Source organism: Candoia aspera, chromosome 2 (genome assembly GCF_035149785.1).
Source record: "Candoia aspera isolate rCanAsp1 chromosome 2, rCanAsp1.hap2, whole genome shotgun sequence".
Taxonomy (NCBI): domain Eukaryota; kingdom Metazoa; phylum Chordata; class Lepidosauria; order Squamata; family Boidae; genus Candoia; species Candoia aspera.
In genome coordinates, this window is record NC_086154.1 from 186,221,062 (window position 1) to 186,240,942 (window position 19,881).

The 19,881-nt window shown below is 39.9% G+C and overlaps 1 protein-coding gene across 1 annotated transcript in view; it reads right to left on the reverse strand.

Annotated features, from left to right (window-relative positions):
- The window catches only part of ADAMTSL1 (ADAMTS like 1), a 588,401-nt gene that overhangs the window by 220,322 nt on the left and 348,198 nt on the right, over positions 1-19,881 (reverse strand). The window lies entirely within an intron of this gene.

Below are 19,881 nucleotides of genomic sequence, written 5' to 3' on the forward strand. Positions count from 1 at the left end.
AGTCAATGGAGAAGTTGGCAACCATGTGATGTCCTTGCTTAATGACCTGCAGTGATTTACTTAATGATGGCAACTGGAAGTGCCAGAATTTCTATTGTTAAGCAGTGTGGTCATGTGACATCACGCTTTATGACCGTGTTGCTTAGTGATGGGAATTCCACTCCCAATTGCCATCATTATCCAAGGACTACCTGTACTGGGTGCTTTCTGGAAATGCAATAGGGAAAGAATGGCTAATAGGATACCTGAATTAGATGCAGGATTGGGCTCAGCTAATGAAGGCAGTGCAATTTTGCCAGCATACTTTTCTGCTTCCTCAAGGACTGGAAGAAAACACATCAGTGTGTCTGTATGGAAGAGCCTTTAAACCAGCAAACTTCTGTTTGTTTGTTTGTTAAGCCAAGAAAAATAAATGGAGGGAAAGCTCAGAGAAGCAATTGCCAGGCACTGTGTCTTGCATTTCAGAGATCTGTCGTAGTCTTTAGAAAGGGAATGGAACATAAATACTTGTATAAATAAATAAGAAACAGAAGTACATCTACAAAATACATTGAACAAGTGATGAGGGTCCCAGGCAAACACAGGACAAAGATGACTGAGGAAGCATCAGAACTGCTTCTTATGAAAATGAGCAGTACCAGGAACAACAACCAGCTACTGGTACAGTAATTCCAGGGTTCTCCATGACCTTTAAACCATGGCTTCTACTGAGATACAGCAAAATGGTGACATACGAATTACTGTTATCGGTGTCCTAACAACTAGGAAACACGCTGAGACAAGGAACTGGTCTCTAATGCTTTATTGCTAGTACATAACAGGAATCCTAACAAACTGAAGAAGCGTGGGAAAAACCCAGACATATAAAACCCAAAGGTTAAGGCGGTCCCGATCTGTGTCTCTTTGAATGGCTGCCCAATTCCTCAGTGCTACGCATGCGCTTAACAGTCTGGATGGGAGCCCCTGCTCGCCATCCTTACTCATGACAATCGGGTTGAGTAAAGAAAAGTCAAAATACATGAAGTTTGGCCAAAGACTTCAGTTTTGAATGTAGTTATTCACAAGCAGGAAAGGGGGGGCAGAGAAAAAGCGGGGGGGAGGGCCTGCAGACTGGCACTGTGAACAGTTTGGTATAATCTTTTCAGGAAAGCCTTTGAACCTACCACAGACCCAGATCCAAACCCTCATCGTCTACCAACAGCTGGGCACTGTGCCTGGGGCCCACTCTCTTTAATGTCCTTTATCAAATAAGACCCACCAATGTGGCTGTTGAGAGTCATTAACATTAGGGTTGACAGTTGTTTATACTATGAATGAATCAAGAGTTTATTTATTAGTAATGCTAAGGGAATGCACAAATATAGGCCATTACTTTTTTTTTCCTTTTTAAATCTAATAACATCCAGGTACAAATCCCTGTATGTTACTGAGGGCGTAATACAAAAGACAAAACAGCCTCACTGACTTTTCCCCATGTGTGAAGGTAGTGTTGCTCAAAAACAGCCATCCGGAGTTTGTTCTGAGCTACTGTATCATGTTTAAATCATAGCCAGGTGTAAAAACCTGCCAGCCCACAGTTGCTGTGCGCTTGTTTACAAGGATCTCTCTGGTTAGGTGCACCCAGTACATGTTTAGCTTAAAACAAACTTAATTTGTTTAATGCTGAGAAGCCATGCTTCTCAGAGAAAGTCAGCAAATATAAATGTATTTGCCAATAAGCACTTTACCATATTGCTTGGACAGTTACTCAACATTGGCCTATGTAAAATTAGATAGATGTAAAATTACATACATGTAAAATTTTACTATGTAAAATTTGCAAGACATCAAGAGCAGCAGCAGCAAAGCAATAACTATCAGAAGAAAGAGATTTTGGTGGCAGAGCTATTGCATTATTGTTATAGTCACCATCATTATTTACATTCTTGATTTTTATCCTATCTGGGCTGTTCTCTCTGTAAATATATATATATAATATATATATATTAAAGTATGTGTACCCTAAGAGAGGCTTTCTACAGCAAAAAGAAGCCAGCTCCCTTGGTGCTTATTGTTATTTTGGGGATTACTTTTTTAAAAAATTCTTTTTTAAGTTTTGGAATTTGTTTCCCTTCCAAATATAAAGGAGGATTGAGAGTAAGTAATTGTCTTCCTGTTTTTATTTTGGTATTAAATTTGAAGATATTAGCATTTTCCTACATGTTGAATCGGCTGAGTTAAACCTTCAGCTTTCTGTTTCTACTTTCCCTTGGGAACTGTCTGTCTATCTCACTTTCATTTTGTTTAAACATACTTGGGAACTTTTTCATATCTTCGGCTTTCGCTGGTTAAGCTCCTAGGGGCACCATATCTACTGCATGAGACATGGAGGATTTTAAACAGAGTTTTTCTGACTTCCATCAAGATTCTAAACAGATCTTTTCTGACTCTTGTCAAGTTTTTATACAGGACATTCAGGACATTGTGGAAAATATGAGTTTTAAAATGCGCCAACTGGTTGGGGATGTAGTGGAGGAAACTGAGGAATTCAACAGTGACAGAAATGTTTCTTCTAAGAATGAGATTGGGATTTCTGTTGAGATGCTGGATGAAGATTGGATAGTGGAGTTGGAGAAATTCAACAGAGAGAGGGATCTGCAAGCAATAAGTAAAATTGACTTTTTGGTGAAATGTTATGAAAAAGAAGGGGTCATTACATATGGGAGGTTTTCTGAAGAGAAGGTGGAATTTTTGAGGGGGGCAGTTGGGCTGTTTGATTTTTTCAAGAGAAAAGCTCTGTGCACATTGTGGGGATATGTAAATGCTTTGGTTTATTTTGAAGTGGGATGAGGGTTAAAGAATGTTTATCTGGAATGCTTTTAGGGTTTGACTGATGTTATTTGGTTTTAAGGATATCGATTAAGATTATTAGGGTATAAAATGTTTATTTGGATGGTTTTAAGAATTTGATTTAAGGTCATTGTTTTGAATTGCTTTTCTTTTTTGGGTTTATTAAGATTAAGATTATTAAAACTGTTGTATTATTTAGTATAATAGCAGACAATTTATGTGCTTTTTAGTTTGACTTTTATTATAGTAGACAGAAATGTATAGAATAGTAGTAGGAAGGGAATAATTAAATAAGTGTTATTTTTTGAGGGGGAGTTGTTTAGGTGGTTTATATGAATTTCTTTATTTTAATATAAGGGGAGGGAGTAACTGTACTTAGTGATTTTTATAATGTGCTAAAGGGGAATGATTTATAGAAATAATGTGATTTTGGTTTAATATAGAGTAAGAGATTGATTATGGAAAATGTTTGTATATCCTTGCTGTTAAAAGTCATAAGTCACCTTTCTGTAATGTAAAACATTTTTCTTTTGTGTTTTCACACCTATTTAGTTCTTTTTTTTTGAAGTTTTTTGTTTTTTTCATAGCTGTTATCTTTCTCTTTAAACTTAATAAAATTCATAATAAAAAAAACATGTATGCCTGAAAGGGGCAAAACTTGCAGTATAATGCCATGACATCACTTTTGTCATTCTGACAAAAGCAGGAAGACCCTGATGATGCTTCTGGGCTTAAATGAAAACAGTCTAGAACTATGTTATTGATCTTATAGAAGAATTATGAAAGCTTAATCCTGCTACTGCATTAACAATATAGATGGTGTTTCTTCTTATATGCCATTTCTTTTTTATCATTTCACCAAGTAGAGTTTGTGCTTAAAAGAAATGAAATCAAACCAAACTTGTTTTATTTCCTGTAACTATGGCAGAGGAAAGTTCATAGTATTAAAGGAAGGGTTGAATAGTGAAGATTAGATGCAGAAGTGATGTGTGTGGATTCACAAAATCAATGTCCACCACCCTGTTGCTCCTTGGCATTTTCAAAGTGACATGCAGATGCTACTCATCTCTATTAAAGGGAAAACAGACCCCCTTTTAAAAAATCTAGAATATAGTAAGAGAACGAAAAGCACAGAGCTTCATTTGCCTTATAAGATCAGCAGCTGACACTGTCTTCCAAATATCAGTATGTCTTCTAGCTTCTACTGCAATATAATGTACATCACTTTTCATCCTACCAGCTGCAGACATTAACACAAGGGGCTATACACCAATGCAGAAACTAATGAAGGATAGGTGGAGAGGAACATTTGGGGTATGATTTCTTTGTGTAAATAACAGGAAATCATGTACTGTTACTTAACTACTGGGCATGTCTGATGTATGTTGAATGTATCTTTTAGAAAGAGTGAATACAGTCCAGCAGCAGATAGATGTTGTAGCGATAACAGAGAAAATGTGGAAAAAACCCCTACAATGGTATGGCCACATTCCACAAGCAGCACTCCACACAATCGCCTGTACCACCTACCACTTTAATACCAATGGCAAATGCCCGCATGGAAGACCAAAGCAAAGGTTGTTGTTTATTCGTTTAGTCGCTTCCGACACTTCGTGACTTCATGGACCAGCCCACACCAGAGCTTCCTGTCGGTCGTCAACACCCTCAGCTCCCCCAGGGACACAATTAACATGGACATGAAAATCATCCAGTTGGACCTGGCTGCTGCGTTTGATTGCATGAAATGGCATTTATTGATCCAAAAGCAGATACTGTAAGCCTGGACGAAGGCATCAACTCTTGTTCATCCTATACAATATCAGGATGCCAGGTTGAAGTGGTCCTTAATTCAACACTTAAAGTGCCTTTTCCATATTGCAGTTCCTTGAGGATGTGATGTTTGGAGCACCATCCCGGTGAATCTGAGCCATTATTATGGAACAAGGGTAGGACACCTGCAGCACCAACACCTATTTAGCTTCTGACATTTTTTGCTACCCTTAGAGTTGTCTCTGCTCCTCACCACTGAAATGTGGCAGTGCAATCAATGGTATAGTTTCCTAATATTTTAAGTCAGGAAACACATGCACACTGTACATAGCCATAAATCGGCTTAATCACTTGTTTAAAGTCCAATGTTCTGTCATTGCTTTATTCATTTGGGTTTTTGGAACCACAAAATATATCTAAGAGGTTGTCAAGCCCTGCTATGGAAGAGGCTGTTGATTAGTTACTTGATTAGCAAGCTCACTGGCCTGATATAGTGGTGATTCATCAAAGGTTTAAAGAGCCATTATTTGCACAGATACCATTTTTCTTCCAGCATGCATCATCACATCATGTTGCTTTGACTGGCATGAGACAGAAGGGCAAGTTATTGGATTATTTTTCTCCAAAATCACTCAAGGAGGATTTACATGGTATGTTACAGGAAGAATGAAGGATGCTGAAAATAAATAGTAGCATGCAAAACATTTTTTGCATTCAACATTTAAAGCTTGAAGTAGTGCATTTACAGAGTTTTTAATAGGTGTTCTGACTATTCTGTAAGTGGTCCAAAATCAAAACAACCCTGTTCCAAACTTGAAGCATCTGTTTCAGACTCAAAGCAGGGCAGTTTCAACCCAGAATAGTTCCAGAATGGTCTGAGCATTGGAATACCTGAGAAGGTTTAAGCAACCCATTTCAAACCTGAAACAACTGTTTCAAAGTCAAAAGGGACGTTTTGAATTCAAAATGTTTACACTGGAATGTTTTGCACACCTCTAATCCTCCATTTTGGATTCTTCCTTGAGAACTTACCTGTTAGTATGTCTTATTCTCCCCCCAATAACAGCTACTGATCTACTTTTAAATTACAGCTGGATGAAAACTGATACTGCTAACCCAGACAGGTGATTCAGAAATTAAATAGCACATAGACCATCTATTTTTTTCTGTACTCATTTTCCAATTTCTCATATTGGAAATAAGAGAAAGTGACATATGAAGTAATGCAGCTAAATATTTATCTTGTATTATTTTCAGGAATCATTGCAAGAACTGAATCAAAACAATCTATACCTGAAGTAGCAGTCTAATAGGAACCTTGAACAAAAATATAAAACAGAAACAGATTTTAAGAATTATTATGTAAGAAGTGCCATATTGAGAATATGGAATAGATATAAACCTAGACTGTGCCCAAAAATATCTTTATTCAGCACAAGACGCATTATATAGAAAAGAAACAGCAGGTAAAGAGAAATGGCTGCAGAGGGATTTAGTTTTCAATGGTTTTTGTATGAATAGTTAAGACAAAGATTTAAGATATAATAGGACATTTGGAATTGAGTAGCAGAAGACAGAATCTGAAGTTGAACTGTGTACAAATAATGAACATGTAATTGCTAAAATGTATAAACTTTTATTGAAATTAGAAATGGAAGAACAACAAATAAAAAAATGCATGATAAAATGGGCTAAGTACTTTGGACATAACATATTGAGGGCACAGTGGGAAAATATGTGATTAAAAGGACTCAAATGTACATTATGTTATGTTAAAAGAGAATTTTTATAAGATGATGTACCATTGATATATGACTCCAGAAAAATTGTCTAGAATGTATTAAAGGGCCTTCAAATTTATGTTGGAAATGTGGACACATGAAGGGTCATTTTATCATGCCTGGTGGACTTGTAAAAAAGCCAGAAAAGTTTTGATTCAAATTCACACGATAAAGATACAGAGAATTTTAAAAAATAATATTCAACTGAAACCAGAAAACTTTTTTTGCTGGGACTAAGACAGACAAGTAGAAATTAATTAAAAGGAATATACAAATAACAAACCAGAAGAGTGACTTGGATAATTTTCTTATTTTTGATTTACAAATGAGATTTGTTGAAGGATTTTCTGAGAAGAGACGAAGAGAAAATGAAAAGAAATCAAGCTCTGGGACATTATTTAAAGGAATTAAAGATTAAGATTCTTAAAATCAAAGGGAAGGAATCCACAGTTAATTTATTTGATCAAGGTTAAAATATATTTGTTGTTTCTGGTAACCCTTAATGGATTTTTGCTGATCAGGACCAAACGACGAGGCTTTAAAGATTTGGAAAAAAAGTTTTTTTTTTTTCATTTTTAGAGAAGATGATAAGTTACTGAGTTAAAGGAAAAGAAAGGAACATAAAGTTGATTTATTTCATTAAGGTAAAAATATATAGGTTGTTTTCTGGTAACCCTTAATGGATTTTTGCTGACTAGGACTGAATGATGAAGCTTTAAGAATTTGTTTATAGATAAGACATCAGATCTAGGAAGAAGAGATATTTTGTTGTATTCTCAGAGAAGGTGGTAAGTTACTGAAATTGTACTTGTTATGAAGGAGGAAATCTTTTCTTTACTATATTCCTATTTTTTCCTTGTTCTCTATTTTCTTTTTTTCCTGCACTTTCTATCCCCCATTTTTCATTCTTTTCCTTTTTTTTAGTTCGTATTAGTCTTTTATCTTTGTAAATGCAAAGTTTAATAAAATTATTTTAAAAAAGAAGAGGGGAAAAGCGGCAGACAACTATTCTTATACATGATTACTGCTGTGAGACTATTATAGGAACAAAAGTGGAAAGACTTTGAAATACCTACAATGGAGGAATGGTTGGTGAAGATGATAGAACTAGCAGAGATGGCAAAATTAACTTGTTTGCTTAGAGAAAGAAAGTGAGTGGAAACCCTTTATGGACTTTTTGCTGAAAAAAGAAAAAAAATGAACTTGTGATTTTTGGATATGATGATTAAAAATGGTAGATTATGGAAAGAAGGAAATTATAATATAACCTTAGAGACAGAAGGTAAAATATAAATGCATTTATAGCTGCTGTTAAGAAGATCAGAAGCCACTTCTTTATAACTTTTTTTTTCTTTGTCTTTCTTTTCTACTTCCTTCTTTTTATTTCTTCTTCACTTACTTTTTGCTTTTCTTTATTTTGTGGAATCCTTGGTGCTCTCTGAGCCTCATTGTTTTCTTGCAGACGTTTCATTGCCAGACTAGGCAACATCTTCAGTGCGAAGAGGAAGTGGGCCTTGCTCTCAGTTTATATACCGTGGCTTGCCCTGCCTGTGTTGGTAGGGGTGCTGTTCTCTCCTTGGGAGTTCTTTGATTGGGCTGTTGTTTGCTGCTTGGTTGATTGCCTGAGTTAATAGTTCCTTGATTAGGGTGTATTGTGCTGTTTGATTGTTCATCTGGTGTTAATCCTAGTGTTGATTTTTGCATATCTGGGTGTTGATTGCTGGCGAGGAGGTGTACTGGTCTTTTGGTTTTTCTTTATTCTTATTTTCAACTTAAAATTTGTACTGTTTTTATTCTGTTGAAAGCCTCTTTAATAAAAATTCTAAAAAATACATAAAACAGAAACAGAAACAGAAGCCAAGAGATATGATATGTAGCGGTATATAAATTAATTAACTAAATATCTGTTTATCTCAGTGAAAAAACACTTCCATTCTCTCTCTTTTATAGATGGATGGATAGGCGCACACACACACAACACCCACACACACACATTCTGTCTCAGCAACTGCAAACTCTTGGATAGCCTGTACAATTTAACCAAGGTGTGGAGGACTTTCTGGAGTGGTACATGATGTATTGCTTCCAATTAGTCATTTATGTTGCTTTCAAATAGGATTATTCCGCAGAAAGGTGGAGGTGTATCCTGTGCACATATGTCTCCTGCAGTATCTCTATGTATTGATTATCTCCTTTCATGCCTTCTGTTGTATTCTGCTCCACTTTACTGAAAGTGGAAGCTAGTCAAAGACTATGGTTGGCATAGCTTGCTTGGTGTGAAACCATTCTCTAATGATGTGCTAGCTTTTCATCCCTGCAACCCCACATATTTCCCATCTATGGAAATGTATGGTTTTCCAATTTCCTACATTTTCACTTTCAAATGTACTGCACCATAAGAGAGGAATAAACTGCTTGCAAATCACGCCATAGACAACCACATGGTACATCCTAAGGAAATATTGTGGGCAGATTAAATTAAACAGTACAAGGTTGTTATGGCTCAGTACGAAAGTTTTTAAGAATTTTGCTGCTCGGAACATGAAGAACACAGAAAATAAAGGTTTCCCATACAAGCAGTTAACTTGAGTATACCACACCATCCCTCTTCAGTTGACATAGCTCCGTGAAGCAAGTTTGCTTTAAGGGCACAATCAGTCTACTCTGGAAAGCTACTGTGGCCGATGGATTCTATGGAGGTCGAAAAAGCATCTGAAACAGATGTGGAAGCTTTGCCTTCTCCCCTCCTCCCCCCGCCAAAGCAGCTTTTTAAAGACCCGTTTCTAATTTAAATGGATAACAAAATCTCAGTTTAACCACTGTAACATGCAACATTTCATTGTTTGGCTTTGATCCAGGAGTCGGGGAAAAAATGTAGAATGAATTAATCCATGCTACCCAAGTTTATCCGACCCAACGCATGTATTGTTATGCTCATTAGTCACACTAAATTAAATTCTCTCTTATCTTTATTAAAACACTGCATGACTTAATTTTGAATCAATCCCATAATCGGTAGGATAAAGGCAATAATTAAAAGGAAGCCAGATAACAGATCAAATTTTGACCATAGCCAATCCCAACAGCTGTACAAGATCACCCAAGCAGTGGTCCAGAATGCAGAGGCATTCTTATCACCACGTAGATTTGATATGAGAGTTGGATACTAGTGTTTCAAGCTTTCAGCAACTTGCACACTTAGTCATGATTCTTTAAATCTCCAATGTGTGTGTATGTGTGTACATGTATGAAAGAGAGTGTGTGAGGATGGATGTGTTTGGCTTACTGCAAAGACATCTGCAAATCAGGTAAGGTCCTAGAAAACTCAAAGTAATAAGCTGAAACAGCAACTAAATCAGGTTCATCAGATACAGTCCCAGCTTTTACCTCATCCCAGATCCCAAGTCTAAAAGCAACTTGATGAGGATTAAGGGCCCAAATTTCCACAAATAAACTTTCACACCCACCCACAAAAAAGCCACGTGCCTGCTATTTGTATTCCAAAATTCATCATAATTGATTTCTAAGAAACATGTGATCTCCAGATGGAATAGGCTCCAAGTTTTCTTTGAACAAGTAGAATAAACATAATTCAATTCAGGCCATGTTTAATGTTAAGAGAAAGTGATATTCTCTCCTCTTCTGAACCAACTAGCAATGCCTTAAAAGCCATTTGAAAGATTAGAGGAAACATGTATTTGTTTGCTGTAAGTTTGAGCACTACTTTCATATATATAAACAGCCAACCTGTCCAATCCCTTTTTCACTGCCTGTTTTTGTTTATTGCTGAATTAACACTTGAGGATTTAAAGTAGTATAAACATTTTAGAAGAGGAAATTTAAAAAGACTTCAAGAAGCAACATACGAACTCTCCCGGGATAGTACTGTGAAAAGCAGGTCTTAACAAAGTGAATTCCTATCTATGGTATTTCGAACACAGAGCTTATTATAATTTTGTTATTTATAGTAAAAGACCAAAAATCAGGTACAACTTGGGACAAAAGGTTTTTTTTAAAAAAAAGCACTAACAAGATAAAACATATCAAAGAATGAGTAAAATACATGGCAATCTACAACTTGGGATCAAATTACGTTTCCAAGTTGACGCTTCCAAAATTAAATCCATATCCCCCTTATGGCAATTGCAACTGAATAAAATTTGGCAACCCTCCTTGTTATTTCTACGCATAGATCACTAGCAGAAAAAACATATTTTCCTCATCCAACTGGTCCAGACAGTTAACTAGCAAGGGCATCATTAGGTAGGAATGCTAGGCTTGGTGCACTGAGCAATGCAGCAAAATTATGAAACTGATTTAATCAACCGTTCCAAACAGAGGCAGAGGTAGACTTCTAAAGAATATTATCATACCTCCCCCTCCAGACCTGTAGATGGCAAATCTAGCCAAAGAAAATACTCTTTGCAGAATGGACAAAATATTGGTGAACAGATTGATTAAAGAGTCTTCTACATAAATTGTCCTCACAGTACAGAGGGATAAACCTAGTTCCTTCTGTAAATCAGAGTCAAAGACATGGTGCTGGATCACTGAGTCACTTTCTCAAACTCTTGCTGGAGTAAGAAGTAGCTGACCTTCCTTTCTAGATCAAACAGTCTTTTTATTGTTTTCAACCTACAGGAATAACTTTATTGATTAGTCAGATGACCATATCAGAAATCAAACAGTCTTTTGGTAACTAAGGAATGCCAACCTACAGCAAATGAAACACCATGCAAATATTGGAATTCTAACAGAGGAATGGAATTGACACATCTTTTAAAAAACAATATTCTGAAGTTTGTTCCTCTGATCATGTATTTAAAAACGAATAATGCTCAAACTGCTGGACAGCTGAATGTATCTCAAACGCTATTAAGATAATTCTCAACTTTCTGTTATGCAGACTTGCATGGAATGAGACAATCAAGTTTATAGGCTGGATTCAGAAGATGCAGAGGCACCCAAGAACACACTGCTAACATCTAGTGGACAATGAAAAACACAGGAGAGTCTCCAAATATGTTTATTTTTGCTTTCTTGATTGTACTAAGATTTTTGACTGTGTAGACTATAACAAATTAAGGACTTCCCTTAAAAGCATGAGTACTAGGCCACTCCATCTGCCTATTGAATAATTTGTATAATGATCAGGAAGCAACAGTTAGAATTGAATATGGAACTATTAAATGGCTCAAAACAGGAAAAGAATGCACCAAGATTGTATACTCTCACCTTATTTTTTAAACTTATATGCAGATTTATTTATTTATTTTTCAAATTTCTATCACCACCCATCTCCCCCAAAAAGGGGGACTCTGGGCGGTTTACAATAAAATTGACAATTAAAACCATAAAACACATAAATTACAATATAAACAGAAAATAAAATAGATATAAAATCCAAGTAGTGATAAGATCTCGTTCAGTGGGGAGGGCTCTGTGGTGCCAGCCACCCCGAGGAAGAACTATTGTCCTTCCCATCCCAGATGAGGCAGCAGAACCAGGTCTTCAAATCCTTCCAGAAGGCCGGGAGCGGAAGGGGCCTGCCTCATCTCCGGGGGCAGAATGTTCCAGAAGGCAGGGGCCACTGCAGAGAAGGCCCACCTCCTGGACCCCAAGTGGAATTCCCTTACTGACAGGGTCCATAGCATGCCCTCTCTGCACGACCGTCTAGGATGGGTTGATGTTACGGGGATGAGATGGTCCCTCAGGTAGCCTGGCCCCATGCCATGCAGGGCTTTAAAGGTCATAACCAACACCTGGAATTGGACCCAGAAGCAAACTGGCACCCAGTGCAGCTTGCGCAGCAGTGGTGTCACAGTGGTGCTAGAATTCAAATTGCTGGGAGAAGCATCAACCACTTCAGATATACGGATGATGCCACTTTGATGGCTGGAAATGAGGAAGACTTAAATCATTGTTTCCCAATCATGGCAATTTCCACAGCCAGATGGCTATTGATGAGAATTCTGGGAGTTGAACAGACACGTGGAAGTTGTCAAAGTTGGCAAACATTGACTTAAATAATCTTTTGTTGAAGGTTAAAAAAGAGAGAACAAAAGTTGGTCTTCCGTTCAATATTAAAACAAAGATAAAAACCTAAGCTTACATTTGTAGGTACAGGTAGTCCTCAGGTTACAACAGCAATCAGGACCGTGATTGCCATCACTAAGTGATGCACTTGTGAAGCTTGACATCACATGATTGCATCGCTTAGCAATTGCAATCCCAGCAATCCCAGTTGCTGTTGTAACCTCAGGACTACACAGATCATAACATTAGGACTGCACAGAGTCCTAGGCAAGGAGTGTGGGGGTGCTACAGGAGGGTGGGGGAGGCCAGGGGAGGCCTTGGGGGGGGCAGTGCAGGCCATGTGCAGATGGAGGGTGCTGCGGATAGGAGAAAAAGTGGCAGGAGAGACTTACTGGAGAGACTTGTGACCTTCTCTGACAGCTTCCCCATTGACTTTGCTTGTGGGAAGCTGTCAGAGAAGGTCACAAATGGCAATCACATGACTGTGGATTGCTGCAACATTGTAATCACAAGTGGGGCACCGGAGTGCTTGGATCACAATCACGTGACCACGGGGGTGCTGCGATGGCTGAAACTTCAAGGACTGGTCATACGTTCATTTTTTCAGTGCTGCCATAACTTTGAACGGTCACTGAACAAATGGACATAAACCAAGGACTACCTGTAATTACAACCCAAAACAAATCAATGGAGAAGTTCAAGAAGTAATAGACATTATCTTCCCAGACTCAAGAATGAACAAGGATGGTAATTATATCCATGAAATAAAGAAAGGTCTGCTACTTGGGGGAAAGACTATGAAAAATCTAAAAATATATATATTAAAGTATTAAAGTATAGAGACTTCACACTACCAAAAAGGGAGTGTGTGTGTGTGTGTATATATATGCATTTTGAAGGCCATGATTTCCCAGTTGTAACTTATAGCTGTGAAAGCTGGAGCATCAGAAAGCCCAAATGAATAAATATGATTCCTCTGAATTGTGGTGCTAGAAAAATTGAGAATATCTTTGACTGGGAGAAAAACAAATAATGTAATACTTGATGAAGTAAAACTAAACTGCTCACTCAAAGAAATAATAATTAAGTAAAAAAAATATTTTGGACACATAATTCACAAGCAGGAGTTCTTAGAAAAGACCCTGATGCTTGGGGGAAAAAAATCGAAGGCAACTGAGAAAGTGGCTGACAGAAGACAAGGTGACTAGACTCCACCACTGAGGAGACAACCTGGAGCTTACAAGAACTCAAGGGAGCAGATACCGACAGACAGTCTGGGCAAAATAATGTCCATCAGGTCACTGAGTACAGCAAACTTTTTTTTTTATTCTACTGTTTACCCATAGACAGACAGACAGACAGACACACACACGCACTAGTGATTTTTTTTTCTTTGAGTGCCTTCAGTTCAGCCTTAACTTCTGGCAACTTCATGGACTTCATGCAGTTTTCTTGGCAAGCTTTTCAGAAGTGGTTTGCCACTGCTTCTTCCTAGGGCTGAGAGACTACAACTGGCTCAGTCATCCATATGGCTTTCCTACCTAAGGTAGAGCTAGAATTCAGATCTCCTTGCTCCTAGTCCAGCCCAGTCCAGCCCAGTATCTTAACCACTAGATTGAACTCCCTTTCATATTAGTGATTTCTTATTCATTATTGATAATCCAGCAAAACTAAATTAATGTTGAAATAAGACAAACTATTCTAGCTCTGCTGTCCAATTTTAGGTTTGCCTGGGTATTTCAATATTCAGATGAAAAGGCAAGAATGGGAAACTACAGATACTATATTTCATTTAATTCATAGCATCATTCACATGAACTTTCTTCCTGCTCAAGCAATACAGCTGTGACAATAGCTTTTCCAAACTACTTGGAATCTATCCTGTCCTTATACCACACTTCACTTTCCTGATATACACTTAGCCTTTTCTTGACCCTCTTAATACCATTCCATGTAGCTGGATTTAGCAACTGAAGGGCAGATCACAACTACCTGTTAAAAAGACATGTTAATATGGTGAAAAATATACAGTATTCAATTTACATGGCAAACAACAAATTACGCATTTTTATCTAGAAAATAGTCAGTGGACAAAGGATAGGGTAATGCAGGAGATTCCATTACTAGCCTCTAGAGCCTTACTAAAAACTTTTGTCTGGGAAATGAAGAAAGCTAGGTTTTTTAAAAACTTTAAGACATTTCTGTTTTAGAAAAGAAATGCTTTGAATAGCAGCATTCCTACTACTGTGTTTTTGCAACATTACAAACTCTAATGTTTTAAAATTGTGATTATATGCAAGCAGACCATTGCATTTATATTATTTAGTAATTGTACAAGGCTGACCAGCTTGCATTTCACAAGCATAAGATAAATGTCTTCTGTGGAATTAATAAAGGGGAAATGTGCTCTTTTATGCATCTGTACATGAATATACCCAAAAAAGCACATACGTACAAGCCAGCTACATATACCCCAATCTCTGCTTCCCCTGCAACTAAGCTCAGTTATCCCAGTAATTTTTCTATTGGCTGGCACTGTCTATCATTTGTTGCTGTTAGTAAATAAAGCAATATTTATATCGTCACTCAAATAAAAATATATAGTACCACAATATGCCCAAATCCCTCATACATTCCCTTCAAATTGACATTTTTTTCTCAGTTTAAAGGCTACTAATATGAAAGCATAAAATGCATTAATCCGTAACACCTGATGTTCATTTTAGTTAGGAAATTCAAATTAATCAGATTCCTGAATAGGAATCGTATTAACAGCCAGAGACAATATACAAGGATTCCTTTAGATTGCTTCCTAAATTATCCTGTTAGTGCAAGAGAAGAACATTGTGTGCAGAACACAAGGGCATAAACATATATAGTTGTCATGTTCACTGTTTCAATGTGCACTGTACATCGTAACGTTTCACATGCCATTGCACTGACGTGCGTTTCTGTTTGGGAGGGAGCTGCTGTGAAATCTTGTGCCAAGCTCTGTATCTATGTTTATTTCAATGGAATGTGTTTGGGTTATGTGCTCTGCTCAAGGACTTTTCCCGCGGACCATCAGAAGCCGTTAGGAGCACCTGGGATTGTGAGCTTGGGAAGATTCTACGGGGGGAGGGATCTCATTTGTACCGAGGGTTTTTAGTTTGCATTTGGCACGCTTTTTTCATTCTCAGCTTTCTTTGTGATCCTGCATACTATTCTTTAATAAATCAGATATCTTTGTGATCCTGCTCATGAGTCTGATGGTGTTCTAGAATAGGCAATCATTACATAAAGCTGAGAATCAACAAAGTTGTACCGTTAGCTCCTACCAAGATTAGTTTCTTGTGAGGGAAAATAGTTAACGATGGCCGAGTCCAAGCTCATGACTGGGGGACTTGAGGAGCCGACTAGCTTGATGCCGGAGTCGACGGTCAGGAGTGGAGAACTGAGTTTCCCCCCCCCCGAACCTTCAGATTTGAGTTCCAGCCCTGAGGTGGAGGATTCTAACGATGGGGGAGAACCAGAGCAACCGGCACCCAGCGAATCGCCCGCAGAGTTGATCACCTGGGATGCAATGGGAGAACTGCATCGGTTCCCGCTGACCCCAGACGTAGAATTTACCACGGTGTCAATGGAGAGACAGCCTAACACGCGAGGGAGGGAGGAATCTCAAACCCCTGAAAGGCTAAGAGTGGTGGAGGCCAAAATAGAATTGATGGAGTACATGTTAAGAAACTGTCTCTATCATTGGGGGGGCAGGGGAGGCACGACGGAGGTCCCAGCTTCACGCAACCATCCCCCATCCTCCCACCTGGACCGCCGGCGGAGTGGGGCTGGAGACGGCTCCGGGATGAATCTCCATTCCGCAGAGCGACAACTACCACTCAAGCAGCCGCCGGTTCTGCTCCAACAGGAGTGGGGGTGAAAGACTTCTCTGTTAAGTTTGATGGGGATCCAACCAAGTTATCTTTCTTTCTAACCAATGCTAAAAGTTACATGAGGAAGTTTGGAGCGTACTTCCCTTCCGAAGAGGCTAAGATAACTGCCATTGCCACCAAGTTGAAGGGTCGAGCGGCTGACTGGTATGTTCAATTAAGTGAGGCTGACTCCCCTGAACTTGAGTATTTCAGGGACTTCATGGGGGCGTTAAAGCTGCATTTTGAGGATCCTCTGGCCAAGGCAAGAGCTAAGAAGGCACTGAAGGATCTTACCCAGGTCCAGCTGTCTGTAGCTGATTGCGCCCTGGAGTTTAAGGCTTTAGCTGGGAAAATCCCCGACTGGTCTCAGTCAACCTTAATAGAACAGTTCAAAGAGGGACCCAACCGGGACGTCCTGTGATAGGCGTTGTGTAGAGATGACCCAGAGACATTGTACAAATGGATCTGTCTGGCCGGCAAGGCTGACAGGCCCAGCATACCTTCATGCAAACCAGATGACCTGAAAAACCACCAGCCACCATGAGGGGCCCCCAAAGTGCCGCAACTGCTGCCCGGCCAGGCTATAGACCCTGGGAAGAGGAGAGAGATTGGCGCTATGTGAGGGGTCAATGTCTCCGATGTGGATAGGAAGGGCATCGAGCAGCTGATTGCCCAAAAGCCAAGGCTGGAGATTGAGCAGGCAAGCTGCCGGCCAAATTGCCCCCCCCCCTCGCGGTGGATGACAGCAGCCAAGGGCGCAGCCGATGCTGAGGAAGTATTCTACTTCTCAGGAGAGGCTGAAGATGACTCTAAGGAGCTGGCAAGAAACACCAGCCACCTGCCATGAAGAGAGCCTGCAGGCAGGTGGGGGAGGATGGGCACGAGGATGCTATGTTGAGTGCTGACTGTCCCACTTTTGCAGTAAAAGTGAAATTGGGCTCCTGCACAAAGACTACAGAGGTCTGGGCTTTAGTTGACTCTGGGTGTTCCAGGTGTCTGATTCACCCTGATCTGGTTGCTGCTTTGGACCTGCCTAGCTTCCCCCTCCAGCAGCCTTCTATCTTCACACAGTTGGATGGTTCAATGGCGGGGGGGGGGGGGGCAGCAACCCATTTCACTGGAACTGTCGCAATGCAAACGGGCAGCCACCGTGAGACTTTAAAATTTGTAGTGGCACCTGTTGGCAACCCCTTGGTAATTCTGGGGATTCCCTGGCTGACCTATCGAAGCCCACATATAAATTGGGAACACAGACTTTTAAGGATGGGTTTTACCAAGCCCCTACCATGGAGAGAGCTTCGAGTGCGGGGGTTGGAAAGGCTGCAATTGCCATGCCGCACCCTAGTTTGGCACGTTTAGAAGGCTTGCCCAATCAATATCAAGACTTTGCAGACGTTTTTGGGAAAATGGAAGCAGATCAGCTACCCCCCCATCGGAAAAATGACTGTGCAATAGAGTTGTTTCCCAACGCTCAATTGCCCAAGCCAAAAATTTATCCAATGACTCAGAAGGAGCTTGAGGCATTACAGGACTTTATTGACAAAAATCTGTCAAGGGGGTTTATTGAACCTGCAAATTCCCCAGTTGGGGCCCCTGTGCTATTCTGGGAAAAGAAAGATGGCACGCTTCGACTCTGTATGGACTATCGGGGGTTAAATTCCATCTCAATTTCCAACAAGTACCCTCTTCCGCTCATGAAGGACATGTTAGCTCACTTGTCTAAGGGCAAGATTTTCTCCAAGCTCGATCTTCGTGAAGCCTATTTCTGCATCCGCATACCAGCTGGAGATGAGTGGAAAACCGCTTTTAATTGTCCACTGGGTTCATTTCAGTACAAAGTCCTCCCTTTTGGGTTGGCAGGGTCGCCTGGAGTCTTCATGCAATTGATTAATGAAGTATTATATGATCATTTGTTTAAAGGAGTCCTGGTTTATTTAGACGATATTCTCATTTACACTGAAACCGAGGAGGAATACGAACGCCTCATCAAACAGGTGTTAAGCAAGCTTAGAGATGCCAAGCTTTATGCCAAGCTTTCCAAATGTGAGTTTCACACGACCCAACTTGACTAACTAGGCTATAGGGTGTCTGACAAGGGCATTGAAATGGACCCTGAAAAAATTCAGGCGATTTTAAGTTGGGAACGTCCCCGCACCTGGAGGCAATTGCAAAGTTTCCTCGGGTTCAGTAATTACTATCGCCAATTTATCCAGGGGTTTGCTGAGATTGCTTTGCCCCTCACTGATTTACTCCGTACCAAGGGCTTGGGGAAGACACACAAAGTAAAAAACCCTGGGGCAGTGCTGAATTGGATGCCTGAATGCCAGGCAGCATTTGAGAAGTTAAAAACCCTCTTCACTGCTGAGCCTATTCTACAGCACTCCGATCCTGAACGCCCCTTTGTGGTCTAAGTTGATGCTTCTGACTCCTCAGCTGGGGCTATATTGTTACAGAGAGATTCTGAAAATCACTTGAAACCCTGCGGTTATTTGTCCAGAAAATTTTCTGAAACTGAACACCGGTGGCATGTTTGGACCGATCACAGGAATTTGGAAGCCCTCTGCACCCCCCGGTGTCTCAGTCCTAAACAAATTCGCTGGGCTCAATTTTTTTTAACTTCCAGTTAAAATTTATTCCAGGAAAGAAAAACTTTCTGGCCGATGCTTTGTCACTTTTACCTCGGGACCTTGACCAAGTAGCAGATGTGGTTGGCACTGTTCTCACTGAACCACAACTGGGCTTAGTTGCTGTCACCCAGAGCCAGACCCGTGCACAGGCATCCCCATCCCCAGCCCAGTCTGGGAAGCGGAAAGTGCAAGTTCCTTGTCAGTTACAGAAGGACTTTCTCCAGGCACTGAAATCTGACACTTGGTTGCTAGCTAATAGAGACAATGTTTCTTTTGAAAACGGTCTGGCGTGGGTGGAACACTGCCTTTATGTGCCTGAAACTTTAAGAGCTGATGTTTTGCAGTGTTCCCATGATGGTAAACTTGCTGGACACTTTGGTTTTGTCAAAACCTTGCATTTGGTTCGCCGTCAATTTTGGTGGCCAACCTTAAGGCGTGATGTAAAAGGTTATGTTGCTTCCTGTCCTGTTTGTGCCATGTCAAAGCGAAAAGGAGGGAAACCACAGGGGCTTCTTCAGCCAGTGGCCAGCCCATCCTGTCCCTGGGATGAGATTTCTATGGATTTTATTGTGGACCTACCTCCCAGTCAGAAGAAAACTGTCATTTGGGTTGTAAAAGACTTTTTCTCCAAACAAGGCCATTTCATTCCATGTGCGTCTATCCCATCGGCCCCGCAATTGGCGCGCCTATTTCTCATCCACATCTACCATCTCCACGGTAGCCTCTCCTGTTTGGTCAGCGACCGCAGGACACAGTTTACTTCCCAGTTTTGGAAATCATTTTTAAAATTGATTGGCACCAAACAGGAGCTGTCCACGTCATCCCATCCTGAGACTGACGGATCTACTGAGATTTTGAACTCCGCCCTTGAACAATTCCTTAGAGCATACATTAACTACCATCATGACAATTGGGTGGACTTGCTGCCTTTTG